Raw genomic sequence first — 25092 nt, 5'->3', positions numbered from 1 at the left:
TGTATTGTGTAGTTAGGCCCTAAGCCTAATAATTCCTTGCTCCTTTTTCTAACTGGGGCAAAGAAAGTCTGTTTTAATAGCCAGCTTGTGAAATTCTTTTACATGTGTAGTTTTGCCCTCTTTAGCAGGCCAGGACAATACCCCATGGTGGGAGGGAGAGGCTGATCTAAGGCCACCTAATAAGTTCATGACTAAGATAAAATATGAGCGAGGGATTTTGTCTGGGACACACACAGCTCACACCTTTAGCCACAGTATCACACCAGTCCTTGGGTTTTCTATGAATTTCTTGAAGCTTGTGAAACTCTGTGTCGTATTAATACTAATCAAAGTGTGTGTTTCATTTCACAGTGCTAAAGAACCTCTCATAAATGCACTTAATTTAAGCAAATGGGAAAAGGGAGTCTTTATCACATAGTCAGTAATTGCTCCTTTGCAATACAAAATATCATCTAACTACATAATGGCAAAGCTATTTTTCTAACAGGTATTATATGCTCAAAAGACCACAGGGGCTTCACTTCCAGCCCCAAAGATGCTCTCTGTGCTTGTTATTTGAGTCTATCAGGTATTGTAATTATGTAATTAGGCAGTTTTTAAAGACTGTTTTAGGTACCCAATAGATTAAAATGGCTGCTTTGAAACAGATTTTGGACTGATGTGTAATTGCATAATTAAGTCTATGAAGTGAAAAAAATCTTTACAAAAAAGTCCAGGGGAAAAATGAAATACGGTAGATTATTTTGAACTCTGGCAAAAGCAGATGACGACCAAGGAGCAAAAATATATATTATAATAATGCTGGAGTGGGGGGGGGATCTTCCAAGGCTTAATCTCTTTTCAAGTGAATGGTTATTTTATGAACTGAAAAAACCATGAATGAACAGGAAAGATTGACCTTGTAAGCCCCTGTCCAGCCTTGGGCTAGCACATTCAGCGCTGGACCAGCCCTCATCCACCACTGTGTCTATCCACTTGCAGGACGTCGACAATGGTCTAAGCTCCACCCTTCTGGTAATAGGACCATTTTTATTTCAACCACATGGCAAATATCTTCAGACTCTTTAGTATGTAAATTATACATCTGTTAGCCGGGTTACAAAAGAACAAAAGCATTGTCCAGCCAAAAGTCCTTTTTAAAGTCCTGTTGATTCCAACAGGAAATAAATAAGCACAAGCTTAAATGCCAGTGAAATCATATGGATGTAACTTTGGGCTGGATCATGCCCATGGTTTGTGCAGTATGGCAAGGAACCATGGATGTCTGTACACTGCAATGTAAATATAACCTGGATTGCTCTGTCCTGACATTGAATGAAAGCTCATCAGGCAAAATACAGCAAGACAGGACAGAACTGCAGTACATTGGAGAGCTCCAAGTGAGAGACATTTTTGAAGACACCTAGAACCAAACTGACGGCTTATCTCCACTTACCTTTCCTCCACTCTTTTCAGACATGGTCCATGCTTTAAAGCTCCCTGTCCACACCAATGTTTTGTTTTACCCCAGAGCTTTCCCTGTGAAAACCTGCTCTTTACTGCTGAATAAGAGCAAACTACAATCCGTGGACCTGTGCCTAGAAAGAGCAGGGCAAAAGGTAAGTGTAGATAAGCCCTGAGGCCTTTTATATACTTTCAGGGCCATATGATTATTATTTTGCAACATCTGGGATCAATTCATTTATTTTGCATATATTCATTTATTAGGACTCACTCTTTCTTTATATCATTAGCCGTTACAAAACATTTGGGACTGTGGGGTGGAAGCACCTTTTTGCTTCCTTTCCAAGACACAATTGAACATACGATGACGTGAAGTAGTGAGAGCTCTTCAATACAGCTGTGATTTGCACAGCACTGGAAAAGCAGGAGACAATCAAGGACATTTCCCTTTTTATTTTACAGTTATGTGTCATGGTTCAATGATGTAATGCCAGTACACCTCTCAAAGGGACTTTTAGTGATATTTGCTTTTCAGAAGTACTGCAGGGAGCCAATATACCTCTGTGCTTGTGCACTACTTAGGCTGCAATTCTGAAAACACTTACTAGGGAGTAATTCCCACGGAACACAGCAGGAACTACTCACAAGTAAAGGTACACAGAATTGTGCTGTTAGGAAGGATTTTTGGTTTATAATTTGCATTAATTTGCCACATTGATAAAAAATACATTTACAGAGACTCTAGGCAAGCAGCAGTGTCCCAGCATTATAATACTGTAGATGTACTGTTGTCTCTCATTCCGCAATCCTACACATCTGAACCGACATGTCCGCCTTCATAGCTGCAACAGCAAAAATTGTGTCTATACTCTGTTTTGTATTTTGCACCAGCCAAGTACTGTTATTTCCATATAGCAGTACAATATAGTTTGTCTGGATTTTGGGCTATCATCCCACAAAACTAATCCTTCTGGCAGGATCTTCTAGAATCCTCAAAGTATCTGGGTTTGTTTCTTTTTAGTTTCCTCAGATTTCCTCTTGTATGTGGTTAGCGTTATGTTACACATCACCATATCATAAGTAAGGAAGAGGGAGAGGCATTCAATTTTGTTCACATTTAAAGACAAATCTGTACTGAATCTGTACTTTCTGAAGCAATACATGAACCAAAACAAAGCCATCCTTTGAAATATAAACTTCTCCAAATTTTGCCATGTAAAACTGATCTTACCTGCATGCCTCATACGTGTTATTTCACCATGCAATCTTCATGGCCAGCGTAAGACATTTTGCCACCTTCAGGCAGAGCAATGCATGGCACCCTCCTTACAATGCCAAGTGCATAGCATCCAAGACTAGTCAAATAATTCTGGCACCTGAAGCAGAAAATCCCACAAGTGCTTCCCCCACCTCCCTGACAGTTAAAACACAACAATAATACATTAAATACCTAACAATTTTCCAACTTTTCATGAGGCAGCAGCCTCACCTTAGAAGCAAGTCTTTCTGGATGAATTGCTTCCTCCCTCCATTTTATTTTTCCCTACACAGCTCTTCAGATCTCATTTTCTCTAGCTTGCTGTGCCTCTCATATCTTCCAGACATGCAAAAACCCATCTTGTGCATTTATTTCAGTCACATTTTCATTCCACGGCTTTTGATTTCAACCCAAATGCTGCTGTTTTTCATGCTGGCCTTCCTGAACTTGGGCCTACAATGTACAGAATGTTCTGGAAGCCCTTTCTTTCTTTCTTTCTTTTTCTTTCTTTCTTTCTTTCTTTCTTTCTTTCTTTCTTTCTTTCTTTCTCTCCCTCTCTCTCTCTCTTTAATTCCTCCCCCCTCAACACGCAAAATGCAACCTTATCAAACTCCGTTGTTATGTGTTCAATATTTCTCCTCATTAACGGTGTGAAATCTTCGTGTGTGTATGTGTGTGTGTGTTTTAAAAGAAAGCCTGCCTTGAATTTCTTGAAGATAGCGGTAATGAAGCTCTGAAGAAATAGTCAGGGGACTGCGGCTAATTAAAATGCAGCAGGGTGTAGAAGTAAAGGTAGCTGCCACAGCTCACTATGCCATGTCTCTGGTAATCAGCAGTCCCTGGTTTACCCACACTAATTGACAGGAGACACGGCGTTTCTGAGTGCACGCACACCGCTAACGTTTAATGGAGCTGGCACACACTGCTTTCCCTGCCTGACTTGTCTCATTATTGGCCTTGAACTGGCAAAGGTCATCTGGTGGTGCTGCTTTCATCAAGATGACAGGTGTCTGAGGATCTTCCCTTTGTAGTATTATAATAATTTGGCACTTGTCTTATCCTGTACATGAATTAGCAATCTGATCCTTAAGACGGGGATGGATAAAAGAGACTTGCCTGCCACACAGCTAACAGCAGAGCTCCTTTAACGGTGTGAAAATTACCAAGCGCAGACAGGGGAAGTCAGGGTGGTGGTGGTAGAATGAAGCCGGGCACAGCATTTCCTTTTCCTTTTATACTGAAAATTTAATGGCAAAAATAGCAAATGTCCCTGCCATTACATGTGGAAAGTGCATTCTCTTCTGCATTGTTAAAAATCAGCTGTCATGGCCAGTTTCCCTTCAGTGAGCAGTGAGCACGTTAGAAACCATTTGTGCTCTCGCTCTCTCTCTCTCTTACACACACACACACTTGTATATATCTCTCTGTATGTGTACTAAGGGTAGCCAATGTGGTGCTTTCTAGATGTTGTTGGCCTGCGAATCCCTTCATCCCTGCCAGTTGATCATGCTAGCTGGGGCTGATGGGCTGACTAAAACCATCTGGAGGCAGTGGCGGACTTTGGGCTCTCAAATTTCAGCGGAGCCATGTGTGACAATAAAATTCACATATCATACGCCGTTCTGCAGCATTGTTTTGGAGCCCCCTGCAGGGCGGCCCCCAGTGCAACCGCACCAGTCATGCCACTCTAAAAACCCCTCTGCTGGAGCACACCACCAGTTTTGCGTCATATGAAATTTGTGATATGCAACTCATACACGTTTACACCAAAAATATTCACATATTGAAGTAGTGGGATACTTCAAACTGTTGTTCTTCACTGCCCTGGAGGGAAGTGTTAGATCTAACAAGCTTATTCTGCAAGATGATAGATTTTGTTTGGAGAGTAGGGAAAACCTCTTGACGGTAAGGACAGTTTGACAAGGGAGCCAATGATTTAAAGGGGTGGTCTAAATCTCATTCTCTGGAGGTCTTCAAACAGAAGCTGGGCTGTCATATGCTGGGGATCATGTAGGATTTTCTACATTGAGAAGTTGGGCTCAATGACCTACACACCAAGTCTATGATTCTATCTTTACTTGAAATTCGTTTTTTAAAAAGGATCCTCCACATTTTCTGTTCCTGCTTTTGTCAAAATTCACTGGTAACTATCATCAGAGTTTCTGCACAGAATCCACAAAGTGTTATGGTCAAATAAATCCCACACAAGCCCAAAGGGGGTGGGACAGGAGTGTCATGGTGGCAATTTTTCTTGGGGGACTCCAACTTTTAGACTAAGACCTATTGCCCAGTTTCTCCAAAGCCGTTTCAACCTAATACAACGTGTCCTTATGTTGTTACTCTGTGAGCACACATAAAATTAAAATGATCTATATGAAGCAAGCCTGCTGTATATGTTAGCAATATTTTGGGGTTGCAGCTTTGTAGAGCTAAAGTAATAATAAACACTGAAAGCTGTAAAGGAATGGGAAATCTATAGGGGAAATCAAGATGGAAACAGAGACCGTAATAATGCTCCCTACCCAAAGTGAAAATGGGAAAGTGGCTATTCTTCTCTCCATTACATAGCGCTGGTCGCCTCTACTGATAATCTCATGTTGTTTGATTTTATGTTATTCTTGCTAGGATGGATTTCTGTAATTATCTTTAGGAAATAAAGACTAAAATTCAACACACATACGCAAAATTGCAGCAGCAAAAGCAAGAACTATTTTTCACTTTGAATTTAACTCTTGGATCTCTCTCAAAGCCCAGAATACTTTTCAACAAGCTTGTAAGATGCTCAGCCAAAAGGTACTATGATGAAAAGCAATTTCTCATCTACTGCCTATCAGAGGACCTGGCTTCTTGTCACCTTTCCTGTTATGAATATTAATCAGCATTCTCCCCATTCATTTCCCCCAATTTATTCACATCTATCTTGCCTTCCTATATTAAAAAAGCAAAATATAATTAGCCACCACATGAACTTTTAGCCTGCTCAGATACCACAGAAAGAGATTCCAGTTTTGTTAGTGAACAGCATACTGATCAAGAATGGAGAATGCTAATGAGGCAGATTTCTTTATTATATTCAGCAATTCTAACAATTCAACGACTGGACCACAAAGATGGGAAGAGATTTTGGGATTTTGTTTCCAGTAATGAAATGCAGATGAGATGTGCCTGTGGATAATGTCCTCCAACCCCAAGGAGGTATTAGATTCCCATGGCTCTTACTTTCAAACCATGTGGGAGTGTTTCATGTGGAAGACCCATTTGGTACATCTGATTTATGAGGCCTGCTGAGTATATTGTACTGGTAAGCAGAACCCAAAGTAGGTCTGCCCAATGACCTAATACAATGTAGATGTAAATCTTTAAAAGAGGGGTGGGGAGCTGATGGTTCCCCAGTTGTTGCTGGACTCCAACCCCCATCATCCCTTACCATTGGCCATGCTGGCTGGGGGTGATGGGAGTTCGATTCTAACAATGACATGATGAACGGTAAGCAAACTCTAGCAGATATTAGTTAGAGCATGGTGCCAATAATGCCAAGGTTTCAGGTTTGATCCCCATATGGGACAGCTGCATATTCAGGTTGGACCAGGTTGGACTCAGGGTCCCTTCCAACTCTATGATCTTTGATTCTGATTCTATGTAAACACCAAATATCTGTCTTTGTAACTTGTCCCCAGGTCTAGATGTAGGTCTAGGAAGGATTTTCCTCAGGACCATGACAGGGGAACAAAGGATTAAACTCTCTGCTGCTGTGAGCCAGATAATTACCAACCTCAACTCATGCCATTTACATGTTGTGTGTGTATATATATACACACACACAGATATATATATATATATATATATATATATATATATATATATATACTGTATATATACTGTATATATACTGTATATATATCTTCATGTCTAGTGTGCCTCTGAGACACCTTGTGCTGTTTCCTGGAATGTGAACAGAGCATCCTGTTCTTCAATAGGTGGCCCACATTATCAAAACAAATCTTATTCAAGGTTTTCGCATGTGACATGAAAATCTCTATGCACACGATGTCTCTTCCTGAGATTATTGACCAGAGTCATGAAACGCACAATAGTGGGTTTTCAAAAATTGCTCAGAGGTGAGAGATATGGAACACAAAAATATGATGCTAGAGAGAGCTTGGAATCACCCAACAAAATAGACTGGCAGTAGGCTCAGGATACACAAGAGAAAGTACTTATTTGCACAAGGAATACTTAATTTATGGAATTCACTGCCACAAAATGTAGTGTTGTCCGCTGGCTTAAAACAGTTTTGAAAAGTTCAGTCTTATCAACAGTTATCAGGCATGATAGTGGAATTAAACCTTCACATTTAAAGGCAATATACTCCTAAACATCAGAAGCTGATTGCAGATAAACAAGAATGGCTGTTACTTTCATGCTCAACCTGTAAGCTTCCCAGAGGAATCCAGTGGGCCAGTGTTTGCAATGGAATGCTGGATTTCATGTGGGGTCCTGCCACAAAGTGTTGCAGCATGGGGTGCTTCTAGGCTTCCAGCTGCTCCATTCCATTCCCCCTCCTTCCATCCCCACCACCACAACAGTCAGCCATCATTCTGTTGGCACTGAGCATGCTGAGTCTCCATTGGGCTATTTGGGAGTGTGCCCCCCTCTTAGTTTCTTTTCCCAAATATTATTTTGTACTTTCCCAAACCTTGGGGTTTCGCAGCACCAGCTAATACCTCAAAGACCTTTGCACCATTGACAGCTCTCCAATCAATACACCTTCAGCAGGTGAAGCGTGTGAGGAAAGGCTACACCTGCTATAAAATCTGCACAACCTGGAGCTGTTAAAATAAGAAGAGCCTCTCTGGATCAGGCCAGCATCCTGTTCTCACAATGGTCAGTCTTATGCTTACAGCTGCAAGCAGGACTTGAGTGCAGCAGCACTGTCTTGATTTGCAATTCCCAGCAACCAGAACTCAGGGGGTGCACTTCCTCCAACAGTGGAGGCAGATACGCAGAAAGCCCTGGTAGATAAAATAATAAGTAGAGAAGCTTGCACATGGCAAAATGTCATGAACCCCTTCAGGAAGGCTACCTATCTTAAATCATGGGGAGGCTTTGTTTGTTTCCAGCAAATGGAAATAAAAATGAATGGATCTCACTGATTCAAGCCTGGACTTGTATAATGCACTCCCTCCCTCCCTCCCTCCCTCCATCACTCTCCTTCCTGTGCCTGTTCCTCTTATTCTTTATTAAATACATCATTCTAGATAGGTCAGTATACACCAGTACGTCTTCATATGAATCACTGACCTAAACTTAACTCCTGACTGCAGAATAATACTGAGAACTGTCCAAGGCCACTGTATTCCTTTCCTTTTCTCCTCTTTCCACCCTCTTCCATTTATCTCCCCCACACTGTCCCCTCCAATGCACCCTGCTGTTCAAGCTATTTGTTTGGATGCTCTGTTTGTTGGGTGTGTGTGGTTTTTTTTTAATCCACTGTTAGAGATATTGTGGAAAACCATCATCCTGTGACCAAGAGCTGCAGTGCCCGAGGTAGGAAAATGCTATTTGTTCCCATAATGACTTTTATGAACAAATGGAATGAAGTGAGATGCTTTTTGAAAATTTGACCATTCATCACTAAAAGCCTATTTCCTGATCTTGTACATGCATTGGTTATACTACCTGCCATCTAGAGAAAACAAAATGCATTGTGTATAAAAGCAGATCACTGCATGGAGCTAATTAATTTCCTCCTTTAATGAACAGATTTATGAAGAATATGCTATTCTCTTTTCTCTCTAAAACTGATTTTTTTTTTTAAAGGAGGGATGGGCTACTATGGGCAGACAACAACAACCCTTAGGCATCTACTATCTTAAAGACACACAAACATGTATTATTATAGCATTTGATCACTCCATAGCATAACACACATCTGCCTTCCTATTGTTTTATGAAGGAAAATATTGGGCCTTTAATAGAGAGGGCTAGATTTCCCACAGATCTTTAAGAGGTGCCCTGCCCGAGACATACTGGCACAGGAGGCAGAAAATCTAATTGTCCATTCCCTAGCTGAAAAAATCATAATGAATGAATGAATGAATGAATGAGAGATAATTAACATCTTTTAAAGATGACCCAAACTGAGCCTGTGCCTTATGGTAGGATCAATATTAAATATGCTAGCTAAATGGAACCTCCATGTCCAGTGGAAGTGAACCTCTGAGTAGACCAACCAGAAGCATCTCTCTGGTTGCTATCGGAAACAGAATGCTGGAGATGATGGACTTTCCATCTGCTACAGCAAGGGTGAGGAACATGTGACCATATAGATGGTGTTGGACTCCAACTCCCATAATCCCTAGCCAGGATAGCCAGTGCTCAGGGGCAATGGAAGTTGTAGTTCAGCATCATCTGGGAAGCCACATGTTACTACAGCAAGCCACCTTCTTAGGGCTGTGTGATTCAAGACGAATCTTGCCATTCTCAAACCCAGCTCCTCATCTCTGAATAATATCCTGCATTCTCTCATCTACTGGCACGGCTCTGACAAGTGTGTTGCAGAGACAGGAGGTGAGAGGATTGACCCAGGAGGGGGGATGATTTATGGGGACATAGGCATCAGAGATGGAGATGGGCCACATGACATGTTGGAGGAAGAGGGTGTTCAGGTGAGGGACATGCCAGCCAAATCCCTGCCACCCCCTGCCCTACTGTCTCCTAGAACCAGGAGGGGCTAGAAGAGGTAAGAGGAGAAGCCTCAGATGTGGATACATAAACTGGGGTTGGGGGGACATGGCCCCACTGTTGCTGCAACTGCTCCACAAGACACAGGCCTGGGGACAGTTGCCTAGAGGCTAGAAGCATGAGTGAGTATGTATGCAGTGTACTGTGCTTTAAAAGAATTAATTATCAGGAGTGTGCCTTCGTTGGCTGGGGGTGCCTGAGAAAATCTACCACTTTTTTCACCATTACATCAGAGAAGGCCACAGCCAAGTATCGTAGCCATCACCACCTTAATTCTGGGTGCACACTTGCAGTTATTACATTGCCACTACCTCATAAACTACCAGTTTGCATAAACTGTTCATTTATTCTCATTTTCTCAAAACACTTATCAAGAAAAGTAAAGTGGCAGGCAAGAGATTGGAAGGTAAGGGTATTTTCTTCTTTTTTCTTTTCATGTTCAAGACAGCTAGCAAAACATGCCAGCCAAACTGTACTTGCCCCTATTTACTAAGCAGGAATAGGATTCAGGGTTTTAGTGGAATAAAAATGCAATTGAAGGGTGTATTAAAACTAAAGTTATTTCCATGAATTCTGACATGATGGAGAAAGGTCACTGCTTTATTTGAGAAAGGGGTGGACATTTGACCAAAAAGGAAACACACTACAGTTTGGTCCAGTAAGACCTTTTTTTCCTGAAGTGGGTTCTACTCCAATAGATTTATGGGGTTTGGAATCCTACAGCTCTTTTGTAGAGGTCAGTGCTGATAAACTGGTGGCTACTTGCAACCTTATAAATCTGAATATGTTATGAAGTATTTTTAAAAGCAGGCACACATTTGAAGCACTGTCAAATTATGAAAGTGAGAGATAATCAGCCTTGGGAAATTACTGCACAGAGGGAGACAGGAAAGGGGTTTCTGTGTGCCTGGAAATGTAAAAGAAAAATACTATTGAATTAAAAGAAAATCATCAGATGTGCATTATAATAGCAATTTAAAAGCTGTTTGATAATGATAATAATTGCCTTCCATACAAAACCCTAGACATTTAAAATGGCATTTATCATACAGAGGTGCTTTTAAGACAATTGACCTTGCATGGTTTCTCTGAAACATCCGAAGAGTTCTTCAGGTGTCCTTATGTAGTGCTAGTAATCCTGATCTCTTGAGACATATTTTGAAACGGGTGCTTTCAACAGCACCTGTATAGATGTATGGAAAAAATATATAATTCTATATTAGGGGACAATTTGTGCTTTAAATCACCCCAAGTGCTGCTACAAGGCTGTTATTATATTTGCGTGCAACAACTCAGCACATGGAATGGGAACTCGTTCTCCAGTACAAAAGTGCAAAAAACGAGGCTTGTAATACTACAGTGAAAAGTGCTTTGTTCCTGTGATGAGCTGCTGCATAGAAATGACTTGCCACACAATTGCCACCATGTGGAGGGATTTAATATGGCCTTTCTGTTGCAGCAGTAAGATGGGAACTAGTCAGGAGGGTGGGGATGCTTCTGTCTCAATCCACTTGCAGTTGTGCTGAAAACTAAGAGGCAGAAAAAGAAGACTATATCAGCATTGCCCTGGTCTGGTGCTGCGCAGAATATACAGGAGGCACGATTCCAGACTTACAGTGAAAGGACAACTTTGCACAGTCACTTTTGACCCTTTCTCCTGCATCATGTTCCCACCAAATGAAGAGAGATGCATGCAAAGAGGAATAACGACCTTCTTTCCATCATACTTCCATTGACAGTAAAAAGTGTTGATGACAGCCTTTGGTTTGTACTTTAAACCACATAACTTGTTTGCACATTTGCTAAAAATAAAAAAATAAAAACCCAAACCCCAAAGGACTCATGATTTCTCGTGCCATGTTTCTGATTTGCTATGAACAATCTAGAAATCACAAAAGATCACAGAAGTGGGAATAAACTCATAGTGTATTACTAACCTTTTGTTTGGTTAACAAACAAATTAAATGAATTGGCTGTTGTTTTGTTCATAATAGTGATTGTTTCCTCTCCTATATCATTTTGATAAGGATAACAACAACAACAACAACAACAACAACCTGATAAGGAAATTGACATGGCATAAAAGTAAGGATGCTAGATACAAATGAAGAAAAATCTAAATAAATGGGTATGTGGGTGTATGCCTGCTTGTACTGGTGTGTGGAAATATGGTCTTATTAGAAAAGTCATTTTCAGTAGTGGGAAAAGAGAGAAAGAGAATGCCATTAAGAAGAACGGCGAGAAATCAACCAAACAAAGACGAGGGGCTATGAAACTGGCGATAAAGCAGAATTAGAGGTAAAAGAAGCCAAGCAGGAATACAGTCTGGAAGGTCAATTGATAAAATGTGTAGCAAGCACTGAACCAACACCAATCAATACAGCTCAGTATGAACCGAATCACAGCCTAATAACCACATCACATCCATTTTATGGTACTATCTATCACAGGAACAGCAGGAAGTAGTGGCAATTCAACTTACTGCACACTCCAGTGGACTGGCTTCACTCAAGGCTTCCAACATGGTTTTGCTGACAGTAAGGCAGCAGAGCTGCCTTAGAACAGAAGCTAGTGAAATAATATGCAAACAAAATCTTACACTGGACCACTGAGATTAAGAGAGGCAGGGCACAATGTTCCAGGATGATTAGGATTCAGAACATCAAGGACCCCATCAGGGAAATGAAATAGCAATGATGGAGAAAGGAGATCAACAAGGGTCAAAAGGGAAAGCCACAGACAAAAGTGCAAGGAGAATAAATAATCAGGAATAAGTGATGTAGCAGAAAAACACCAAAAAGAACAAGTTTAGTTGGTTGGAACATTAACCACAGCACTGAAAGCAAAGGCCACTTCCACAACTGTTGTTAAGAAAGCCATTTTTCTATATTATAATTCAAATGGGATTTTTTAAAATGTAAAGCATAAATTTCATTTCCCCCCCCCCATTAGGAATTTCGTCATGGGCAAAGCCAAGGGGGGCAGGGGGCAGAAGGGCAGCTGCCCCCCAGATCAAGTAAAACAATAGAAATACTTAACTAACTGACCAATCACGTTGGTTCTGCCTGCCCAAACAAAAGTCCTGCCCCCCCAACAAGAATCCTAGCCTTACCCATGACTTTGGTGCTGAAGTCTGGTCCCCAACTTGGACATAAACCGGGATATGATGTTGACATCAAGGGGGTAATGCATGTTTTCAGATTAACAGCTCCTATAATTTTGCTGAACCCTCCAGAGTAGATCTGAGCAGGTATGGTGGGGAGAGAGGGAAGAACTTCCATGATGGAATCCAAAACTATTACTGTATGTACATGAGTGCCAAGACTTCCTTGGATATAGCCCAATGTACAAATCAGGCCTTTGGCCAAGACCAAACAAAGGTAGATTTTAATGTCCAAAAACAAACTTAGTTCCTACAGAGTTTTGGTTCTCTGAACTATGATGGCTAACTCTTGAAACACGTTCAACCACATACTGTGTTCCTGGGATTTCAGTTGCAACAAAAGAACTACTTTTATCTTATGGCGGCTCTGCCTTGCCAATAGTTCTCAGGTTTTTCCATGTTATCCAAAGCACATTTCCCCCCTGGGGGAATTATTTTTTTAAGTAGTTCACTGGCAGTGTTGATTTGTCCACATTATTCTGTTATTCACCTTCCAGGCATCCTATACATGTGGAGACAACCTAAGCCTTGTTCAGGCATTATTCCCTGAACGGGAAATTGCTGCCCATGTAGGAGGCATCCACTCATTATCTCCATGCAATCTCTGTTCCTGACCTTCCCATGTTGAAGGAGAAAGGTCTGAAAGGAACTATTTGCCTGCATTTGCTTGAACATGTGCAGATCCCTCTGTGCACTGATAAAACAGGGTTCCAAATCATGTGAAGGCTTCTCCTTCAGCTTCAGGCTTTCCCCTCAAACGTGGGAAAGTCAAAGAAAGTCAAAGGGCAAGGACAGGGTTGTTGGATGCAGGGCTTGAGAGAGCTCCAAAATTCTCTATATGACTCCACCTGTATGACATATGCGTATATCCATCCCCCCCCCCACCCCAAATAGTTGTAGATTAAGAGCTTGCTTTAAACCCATGCTTCTCTGAATCAGGATATATTCATAAAGCTAAATTATTTATGCTCCACTTCAGATTGTAAGAATAATCCATGGTTTGTTGTTACAAGACCAAGCTTTTTATTATTATTATTATTATTATTATTATTATTATTATTATTATTATTATTAATTTACCATATTTTTCTGTGTATAAGACTAGGTTTTTCCCTAAATGTCAAAAATTAGGGGTTGTCTTATACATGGGGGCGTCTTATAGACGGAAAATACGGTAATTTGCATAATAAAAATAATTAAAACAGTTAACAATGCTAATGTATACAAGCTATTAAAAAATACATTTAACGATTAGAACCTTGGGCTCGTGTGAATCTTCATGCCCTCACCTCCCCCTTTGCATGTGGCAGGAGATAAAACTTCAGCTATTAAACTAACTCCAGTTGCTTGCTCCTTTGAGAAGGAAGAGGGAAGGGAAGGAGAAGACACTTGCAATAATAAGTCATGGTTTGTAAATACCTCTGAACCATGCAGTAAAGAATTCAGATTTAGGAATCTATCCTGATTCAGGAGATTCAGCCATCACAGAAAAGGCTCTGCTCTGTGTAGACCATATTGGGAACAGACAGGTTGATCTCAAAATTCAAGGGTGATTTTAGGGTGGAGGTGTTCCTTAACTAAGTCTTTTTGAAGAGGGCTTGGAAACACACTGGTAGCCACTGAAGTTTAAAATAACTGTTGAAATGTCATCTGCCTAACATCTAATATCAACATCACAACAGAATTTGAAAGATACTCATTTGATTAATACAACACCTTACACCACAGCGAAAGCTTATAAACTTTTGCCACAGGTGACCACACCCAGTATGGCTTGCTACCTAGAGTGTCCACTGGCTAAAATCAGGAAGGTAAAAACGTTTTCCACTATCAAATTCACTATGAGAGAAGAACACTGTGGTAATAAGGAAGTCAGCATGCAGTACAGATCATCGTGAGGAGCTGCAAGAACTACTGAGAGCCATATATATCTACTTTATGCGCTTTGTTTTCTGAAATGTCTCGATAAGAGGGAACCTACTGATCATCCTTAAGCGTGGCTTTCCGTTTTAGTTTCATTGAAGTTTCTTTCCCGTTTGTTTGTCGATTTATTTATTTAAAAAAATTTAAATTGGCAGTACCCAATTTAATGACAAGGACACCCTGCTGAGTTTGAAGCCCAGAAAGCTATTGTCTCCCCAGTCTATGCATCCTAGGCTGTGTTAATGCTCCCTCTAATGCTACTAATAACCAACCAACGGCAATAAATGCATTGTCATCTCATTGTGGCGCCCTGCAATATAGCTGGAGCTGTGATACTGACAAATGAACCTGTGTAATCACTTTAGATTTCTTTGTTACATCTCACAGTGTGAAGATGGCTTCTGCTCAGCACGTCACAAAACAACAAACAAGAGCTATTGCTGTCTCTCCCATCAATCTCTGCTTATTTTTGTCATCCACATCCTTACAGAACCTACCCGCCCTTGCTCACCACCAGTCTTCCCACAAAAGTAAAGTCAACAGTGTTAAAGGCTTTATTCCAGCAGTTAAGACAAGATGGAGTTTTGATTTTCTTTCCCCTACTGTTTCTTTGTAAACAGTTATTATGAGAGGGAAGGAAAATGTGCCGTGGAGCTGGGAGGGGGGTAGACAGAAAGTGAACTTTTGCTACTTTCCAATCCTGTTTTGTTTTGTTTTTTACATGGGGGAGTGGGGAGCAGCTTCTCATTAAAATCCAGTTGCGGCTGACATTTTCCCCTTTACCTTTTCAATCTTTTTATAGTTTCAAATCATTAACTATCAGCGTGAAGCTCAAAAGGTAGTTCTAGCCATCTATGAAACAGTGACACATTTGACAATAATGCTTTTGAAGAGCTTGTCACATCCTCTCCCCAAACAAGTCTCATTAATGCTCAAAACTGTCTCTCACTGCTTCTTTTCTCCTGGTTTCTCTCTAATTAGCTTGGGGTTTTTTTTTGATTATTTTTTTTAATGCTCCCTCGTTCCACAGTTTGAGATTAGAAGGAGGAGGAGCAGGGAAGAGGAGGGGAAGAGGTGGATGTCATTTTCATGAACCCCAAGGCCAAGTTAATCAGAAGAATTAATGACTCTATTACCCATTAGACTAGGGGCTATAGTGCTTACATCCTGACACCCATGCTTTTTCATTTTGCTCAGAAATGTAAACTTTTGCTCCTTCCTATTGAGCATATGTCTAGACGCAAACATACAAAGTCAACAGAGGTGCAGGGCTGATTCATATATTCAGTAAAATCAAGTGGCAAGAAAATTCTTGACTGGAATGACTACACAGCTGAGGATGGAGTTGGGGTGGCATCTCTGAATGCTTCTCTGACCACTATTCACCAACAGTACTCAGGTTCAGTCTGATCTGGACAGATGGACCTCCAATACATGATGCAGACCCTCCAAGTGTCCCTATTTTCCAGAAGCAGTTCCAGATTTAAAGAAGCCATCCCAGTTTCTGATTTGATCCTGGAATGTCTCACTTTCCCTTGGGACGGCCCTATTATCATCAGAGAAATGTTGGAGGGTATGATATGACAACCCTGTTTTCATTGGAGAAATTCCTGTTCTAGCCACTGCACGATACAATACATTCAAACTTACAAAATACAAAAATTCAGAACATTCAAAAACTTGCAGCCAGAAGCCAGGAAGAAGACTTGGGTCTTTACGTTTCCCTGAGCCCTTGGGTGTCAAGAAGAGGCAGGATGTTGCTACATATCAAGCCAATTATTATTGCATTCTTACTGCCAGGGAATAAGAACTTGTAGGGCTTTTCTTTTTAGGTCCCAAGATAACTTGGCTACCTTGGGGATACACATTTGAAGGGTCGCCCACATAGATGATGAAGCAAGTTTCTGTTGCTCTTGAGGATGAGACCCAAAGAAGAAAAAGTGGGAGACCCAAGGTAACACAATGGGACTTGTGTTAACCTTGGGACTTCTCCTTCCCTCTGCATGCTCCCCATGTCAACTTTGTGGGGCTTTGTGGGGGACACAAGAGGGCCTGGGGAGAGAAGAGAATTTGGGAATCCCATTGCAGAAGCAAATTTCCATTGTGCAAGTAGGTAGTCATCATTAGATGTTGCCCCAAAGATTTGGAGGCAAAATATTAGGAAAAACCTCCTGGCAGTATGATCTGTTTGACAGACAGCCTTTCGTTGGAGGTTTTCAAGCAGAAATGCTGTAGGAGTAGATTTCATGTATCAACAGGAAATTACCTTTCGCACTCTATGATTCTATGAAATTTGCTATGCACCTTGACTTGGGGACTCCATTTACTGTTCTGCATCAAGCGGTAAAATGTCTTCAGCCAGCCCTGCTCTGATATGCTATCTTTTTGTAATCATGGACTTACCCCAGCCCCAATATGAGATTATTAACATGAAACCCCTTCCTGCAGATGTGGAACAATAGCATCCAGGAAAAGCTTTTCCACTTGATTCTGTCAGATTATCATGATGGGTGGGATGAATCAGAAGGGCCATCTGGATGTTCTTTTAACTTCATTCTCTTAACTAGTTCAAAATGGATATATTCCGTATCGGAAGGTCTGTTTCACAGAGCTGCTCTTAAATTCAATATGGCCATAATGGCTAGTCTTATCAGAGGTCAATTTTACAATAATAATCCATTTAGCCTCTGAGGAATCCCCTGGAGACTTGGCAGATACCAGTAAATGGCACATTGACTGTAAAATGTGTTTTGAAACCCAGGTTTGAAGCTGTTTTGCAAACCCTGGTTAACAGGGAACCTAGTATTTGTAAAACTAAGGCTTTGGTCCAATACCCACTTACATGGGAATAAGTCCCACTGAACTCAGTGGGATTACTTCTGAGTAGATGTGTGTAGGATTCTGCTGTAAGTCACAGTTAAGCCTTATTATTATTATTATTATTATTATTATTATTATTATTATTATTATTTATTTGTACCCCACCCATCTGGCTGGGTTTCCCCAGCCACTCTGGGCTGCTTCCAACAAAAATTAAAAATACATGAAAATGTCACACATTTAAAACTTCCCTAAACAGGAGGGGAGGGGAAGGGAGGAGAGAGGCTGTGAGAAAGTCTATGGCCTGTGCCCAAACACTTAACCATGGTTAGGAGATTGGCAGCAATATATTTGTACTGGGTCTTAGAGGGCTATTATTCAATCCTACATTTCATTTTTCTTAATGTATCTATCCATAAATATCTCTTCATTGCTCCTAAATGACTTTCTGTGCTTGGAATTCAACTGAGCTCAAGGCCTATTTTAACCTGCTGTTTTTTCAAAACACTTCCAGTCATATTTTCTTTTTTTCAAAAACAAAAACAAAAACCCTAACAGTGATTAATTTGGTTTACCATGCCAAATCTAAGGAAAGAAATTAGAAACAAGGGACTTGAGAAAGTTTCAATTATTGGCCCCCAGAAATCCATAATAATAATGTTTCGTATGCATGTGTTCAAAAAATAAATAAATCTTAGCACTCGTACCTGATGTCTCTTAGGCATTTAAAAGAAATACCCAGAGTAGTAAAAGCAATTTAGACTTATTGAGCATCAGATTTTAATTCAGTATGGGTTGTTATTTCTTTGCACATATATTAGTTTAGTCATCTACATCCTGATGCTGTCTTTTACTGTATGGCCAAGTTCCTAACTACATTTATATTCCACTCTATTTCCCCTTTATGCTTTAGTGATTTCATTATTTATTCATGACCTTCCATTGTCCGTATTATTGTTTATAATATTTTCATTGTAAAAATCAGAGGAGAAGGAGGAGATGAAGGAGAACTCCAGATTTTTCTACTTTGAAAACAGGTAACTTCACCAATCCAAAGACCAACTGTTGCTAGCAGGTAGAGTGAATGTGCCTGATCTTGCTTTCTACGGGGGCTTTCCCAGTGCTTCACCTTTATGTCTGGACATTTCTGGACAATGAATGACTATTATTACTATACATGCATGACAAAAGCAGAAATCCCATTGTTGAACAAAACTTGTGATTGTCTGGGCTGTGTTGATAATGTTGTGATAGGCTGAAAATCTATAAATATATTTTCCTGGGAGTAAGCTCAATGAATCCCATAGGTATTATGAATAGACTTGCATAGGTTGTCACTTTGACATATACGAAGAAGTCACAATGAATGCCACTGAAATGGCTTGACCCTGGGTCCAACTAAAGTTGGTCGTGACTGATGCCGCAATCCTATGCAAAATCCAGTAGACCTTGCTTTTGAGTACGTAGGCACAGGATTGCACTGGTCAACCATAGTTAACTTAAGCTCCATTACCTTCAGGGGGGTAACTTTAGCTGGACAAGGTTCACTATTCAAGATTTAATATATGATTCAACACACACCCCTTACTGAGAAACTTGTCCTCCCTCCCTTACCAATGGAAATATAGCAGGGCACTCCTGAGCCAATCAACTATGATATCAGAGGATATCAGAAATACATTATTGTATTTTGCATATCTTTTTTAAAACAACAACAACAACAACAGGTGCATGGGGCATGTCTTTTTTAAAAAAGAAAGAAAGAAAGAAAAACAGGTGCATGGAGACAATGTGGGGAGAGAGTTTCTTCTTTTCCCCAGTGTCATGATCCCAATGAAAATCAACTCCATGAAGTGGCTCGTTGCTCTGAGATCAGTGGCATAGTTCAGTTGACTCTGCACTCAATGGTTTTACTGAGTTCTGAGGAGGTGATGTGTGCAGTGATATGTCCTACTACCAGTGCATTTTCTTTTTTTAAGAAAAAATGGTGCTCGTACTCACCATGAAGTTGTTGCAGTAAGTCTACGCTTTTTAACATTTGAAGAAGAAAAAGGTGCTGGTGCTGGGTTCCATTAAGCTCCCCTAGAGAGAAGAAAACATTGCCTACTATAGTTATTACAAATGTGATAATCCACTTGGGGGCTCTCCTGCTCATTCTTCTGATGGTGGCTCTGGACTTTTGCCCTGAAGTTCTACTCTGATGGCACCACTGTCCAAGAGAAATGGCGCCTTTGGTGCCAGAGGCAGCTTCTCTCCTGGAACAAACAGTTAACTTCAGGAGAGGTGGGTTGTTATCAGAATTGCAGTGTGGGAGGAAGGGTGAACCCACTCCTTCCTGGTCTTGATCAGGCCTCTTATTTCATTTAAAAAAAAAATACAACAAGATACATGAAATGCAAGCCCACATTCCTGTGTTGTCTCGTTCGGCCCTACAGATCAAGGACCTGCTGCTTGCTTGTTGAAATGCCATCAGACGACTTGTGTCTAGCTTAGCCTCTGATTTCTTAAGAGTAATCTTCTGGCTAAAAAACATGCTAGTGTGCAGCAAAAGGGACATCTGAAGTACACTCACTGCATTCCGGGACATTTTTTTTTTTCAGAGTAGAGAATGGTGGGTTGAGAGATGGCTTTTACTGCAGGTGGAAATGTATCTTTGTCTTCACCCTTCGTTGTTCTGGAAAGTTCAAGGATGTTTGACAACGATGCAAATAGTGTGTCTCATAAATGGCACCAGTAGTTGGTTGGCTGCTGAATTGCCCTTTTGTTGATATCTTGATCTAGAAAGAAAACCTGCCATTTTCAGAGTGATTTTTTTTTCCTGCTTGGAGGGTGTTCTTAATTAAACTGTAAAATGTCAAACATTAGTAAGAAGGAGGAGGACCCTGTAGGGAGTGAGGATGAATCAGATTTATTAGTCACTTAGCAGCAGTCTGGTAGCCCTTCACTTGAAGACATTTTATAAGGCAGTTAATAACGCAGCGCATCACCACCCTGAACTGTGCATATTGTGATCTATGGTCCATAGGGAGAAAAAGAAATAGTGGAATATTTTTTATTGTTAAAAACTAGAAAAAGAATCGCAAGTTTAGATCACCCTATGTACACTTTCCTCCAGGATTCATGGATTGGTTTCTAAGCTGCATATGTTATTGAAATCTTATCATCTTTGTGTTGTTGTTTTTTCAAAAAGACCTGCTATTTAAGTTTGACAGTATGTTGGTATGAGTGAAACATTCTAGGAGATGCTTTGCCCAGTATAAAGCAACAGTGGAAAAGGATGAATGAGTGATTTAGGATAAGCTGTTTCTTCCTTCAGGTCTACTGCAGTATGGGACATGGGATGCCTTGAATTTATCCCACTGGAAGATTTAAGGGGGTCAGATGGCTTCTTGGGACCACTCTGAAGGAGTTCTCTGAGTCCCACTTGCCACATCACAGCGGATATCAATCAGGGAAGTAAAACTGCAACGATGGAAGCAGGTACAAAGCATTATAAAGGCTAATCAGACATGCATGGCAAAAGGGAAGAAAAGGAGGATATGTGTAGACTCAGCCAATCCTGCTCAAATTGCAGTGCAAAGTGTCAAATCCCCAGTTTTCTGTTTGTTCTGACTTTTCTACAGCATGGATTGATGCATCCATTTTTCTGATGGGGGGGGAGGCAGAGGGACTCTGATGGGGGGGAGGCAGTGGCAAGGTTGGCGCAGTACAAACACACCAGCGGCAGCACTGCATCGGCTCCAATGTCACCACCACCAGCACCATCCATTCATTTCTGTCTGAATAGCCACCTGAAGAATAAGATAAACCCCTGTGTTGCAAACTTCAAGCCTAGTGTGAAAGAGGCAACACGTAGACCGATGAATGATGGGCACAATTATGTCTTTATAACTTGCAGCGAAGTAATAATAGCTGTACAATTTGAGAAACTAAATCTTCTCTGGAGCAGTGGTCATACCCGTAGTGGTTACATACGGGTATGACCACTGCTCCAGAGAAGATGTATGTACATTAAGTGATATACTGAAGAAGACCACGTCGAAACAGTGTATTTATCCGGAACGCTGTCTCACCGGATGTATTTAGTTTCTTAGATTGTACTGCTATTATTACTTCCCTGCAAATTGTAAAGACATAATTGTGCCCATCATTCATCGGTCTACGTGTTGCCTCTTTTACACTAGGCTTGAATAGCCACCTGAGCAAGGCTCCTGTCCAAAATATTTCAGGTTTGCACGGTTTGCACAGAATAGAATATAGAATCATAGAATCATAGAGTTGGAAGAGACCACAAGGGCCATCCAGTCCAACCCCCTGCCAAGCAGAATAACTACGTGAAACTGAAGGACTTCGTACCCCACGTCATTTTGGATTAAAGCTTCCCCTGCGATAGAGCAGAATGCAACTCAAAACTCTCTGCATTTCTCCAATTACCCAGGGCACCATCCAGCAGTGTCCTGGAAAGTGTCTGAAGGATGTAACAGCTGCTGAGCTCTATCCCTGACCCTTCCTTGCTCCATCATCCCATTCGCAACCCCAACATGCCTCCCTCCTTCAAAGTTAGAGCTGAGTCACATTGACCCTAACTAACTGCTGTCTCCAGTGCAGACAAAAAAAGAGAAATGCCTGTGGCCTCATTAATGTCAAGGGGTTTGGGTTCCCCAGCCAACTCGACACAGAACTGCTTTTCATCATTCAAGCCTCAACAAAAACCATGTGCTCCACATGGATTTTCCCAAGTTGTGTTTGTTGTTCAAACTTGAAGCTATTTTCTGCCATTTGCCTGCCTGAAATCTTGGTGTTCTAGTCAAAGCCTGTTTGTGAAATACACTGGACTGCATCACAGTCTGAAAAGACCCTTAAGGTCCTTCAAGACAAAGGGTCCTATTTAGAAAGAAACTGTAGTCTGTAAATATAATCCACAATCAAGGCTCTCAGTCCCCAAATTACAGGACTATTTCCCTGATTACTAATTTAATCAGGCACCACAAGCACTTAAGTGAAGAATCCCAAGTAGACAAAGAGAGCTACTTGTAGTCTCTCTCTTTTTATTACCATATGGTATAATGAATGCAGTAGTTGGATCCTGTTTCTGTGGGGTCAACAATTTATTTTAAAAGTGAAATGGCACTGGAGTATATTATGACAATATGCTCACATGCAATAATGGTAAACAACATGCATTGTGAATTACTAGTACACATTATCGATTTCTGCCAAATTCAGAAAATGTTTTCAATGTATCTTTCTGAAGCAGGGCCGAATATTTGTTTCCAATGGACATAAAAAACAGAAATGTGGTTTTCAAACAAACACAGATAAAATACCATACACAGTTACGGGATAAAATATATTATAAAAATTAGTAGTAGTAGTAATAGTAAAATATATTATAAAACTATTGATACTAATGTGGTCCCAGCAAGTAGTCTGAGAGCTCATGGTGCAGCCACCTTGCTGAAGCTAAGTAGATTTGGGTCTGCATGAGAGCTCACTGGGGCATTCAGTGTACATCACCTTGAGTGCCAAGGTGGAGGAAAGGCAGGAGATAAATGGACTAGATGTTGAGAAAAGTGGTTCCCTTAAAGCAGAAGACATTTTGGCTGTGTATATGTTTAAAACATGAAAGACCTTGGGCATTTGATGATCATGATTGTATTATTTGGGCAGCTCTCAAATCATTTATCCTCACAACAACTTTCTGAGAGGAGTTTTACTGCTAATGGGAATTAGCACCAAGCCCTATATCAGGACTGTGGCGCCTTTGGCACTCAGGCATTGCTGGACTACAACTCCAATCATCCATAATAATTGGCCATGCTGGCTGGGACTGATGGGAATTGGAGTCCAACAACATCTGGAGAGCCAAAGGTTTCCCCAGCCCTGCTCTACATAGCAACTTGACAAGTGTGTCACGAGTCAAGGTCAGAGAATATAAGGTAGTGTGAACTAGAGTACATAAGATGACCCCATAAATACTGCCTCTTGTCTCCTGGGAGCTGACAGGTAGCACTTCAACCCAGGAGAGGCTGGTCATGCCTATCCTTTGAACCCTCCTACTCTATTTCTACTACCTCAGGCCTCGACTGAGTTCTGATAAAGGTCACAGCAAGCAGGTGGTCCTACTGTGGTACAAGCAAACTACCAACAAACAGGCCAGGCTGGTGTTCAAGTTTTGGAGTGAGCACAAAGAGTGGCAATCTTGCCAGCTACTCATGAGATGAGTTGCTCAGACTGAGGAGATGGCTTAAATAGATCACCTTTATAAAACCTGCCAGTCCCAGTCAGCTTGTGGGGTCAGTCAACAGTCTTCAGGCTATGGGGTGAAGTGACTATCTTTAACCTGAACTACCACCTCAAGGTGATGCCTGGTTTCTCAAGGTGAAGCCTGAGTGCAAGTGACACAGCAGTCAAGGGGACAGAGTCTGCCAGCTGCAGGCCTGATCTAAGACACACATGAGTTGGCCACTCATCTTCTAGCACAAGGGTGGAGAACCATTTTCAGTCTTCTAGGGGCCCATTGAAAGAGGCAAAGTAGGAGGCACAATTACCGCAAATGTTATATTTGCATAGTAGGCTAGTCTATATGCACACAACTCTCTGTCCTCGATCTAGACAAGCAGCAGACATTATCAGAGTCCAGGGACACATTCCAGCCAGGCAAAAACACTCATGGAGAGTGCAAAACAGGTCCAGTAAGCAGAGTTCCCAGAGTTATTTATCCATGGCCCAAAAAATCCTGTAGAAAGCCTTCTGTTTAGCAAGCTACATATTCCAAGGCTTTGTTCACAATGAGGACCAAGAGCTTAGGATACATCTTTTTGGTGTATATGTGGAAGTTTCACTATAGTTAAGAGCTGCAAGTTCCATTTTTTGCATGTTGCAATGTAAGCAAGGAATGCAAGTCTCTACTTGTCACTCCTTTATTTCTGGCACTTCCAGTTCGGCCTCACTTTATAAGAAGGCTGGCAATAAAAGATTGCTGCAGCCATCTCCTGCAGTAGTAGCCAGAAATTGTGGCCTCTCTATATACAGCATAAACTGGTATTTATAAAGGCAGCGTGAACTTCCCAGTACTTTTTTTTTAACACAAAAGCCATACTGTGCATCCTTGAACAAGCTGCAGCTTAGATAAATTCACAGTATCAGAATATCACTGAAATCACTGGGATTAGTTAATAGCTCTGAATAGTGGTGGCTTGTGGTGGTGGTGGTTCCCCCCCCCCATTGTCACTGAATTAATTATTCTAGTCCCAACTGGTTTTCCAGAAGAAAATGAGATTTTATTTACATAATAATTTGGGGAAGGGCTGGGTTGCTGTTGTTTTAACGCCTTTGCATACAGATGTGAAGCCAAGTGCTAAATACCAAAGCTCTGACTCATTGGAAAGCTGCTTCGTAGCCGGAATCCTCCTCACCTATTTGAACAAAGTGCCACATACCAGATGGCTCCATGGGAGTCAGGAGGCCTGAAATGGAGTAATCACTCAGTTTGCAGATGGGAAGCACAGTGCAATCCCAGTTCAATAAGGGGCTCATTTATTCTGATGGATTTTGCATAGATGGGAGTACGTCTCCGAAGGATGTGTTGTTCTCCGTTTTCCAGATTTCCAGGCACCGCAAAGCTTTCTGTCCACCCCCTGTCACATTTCTGTGATGCAATGTGACAACAGTCAATAGATGGAAGGAGCACCTCCTTTAAATGCTGAAAAGAAGAATGCCAGCAGAATTCTGAATTCTT

Source organism: Lacerta agilis, chromosome 7 (assembly GCF_009819535.1).
Source record: "Lacerta agilis isolate rLacAgi1 chromosome 7, rLacAgi1.pri, whole genome shotgun sequence".
NCBI lineage: Eukaryota > Metazoa > Chordata > Lepidosauria > Squamata > Lacertidae > Lacerta > Lacerta agilis.
Note: the sequence above shows the minus strand (reverse complement) of the source record.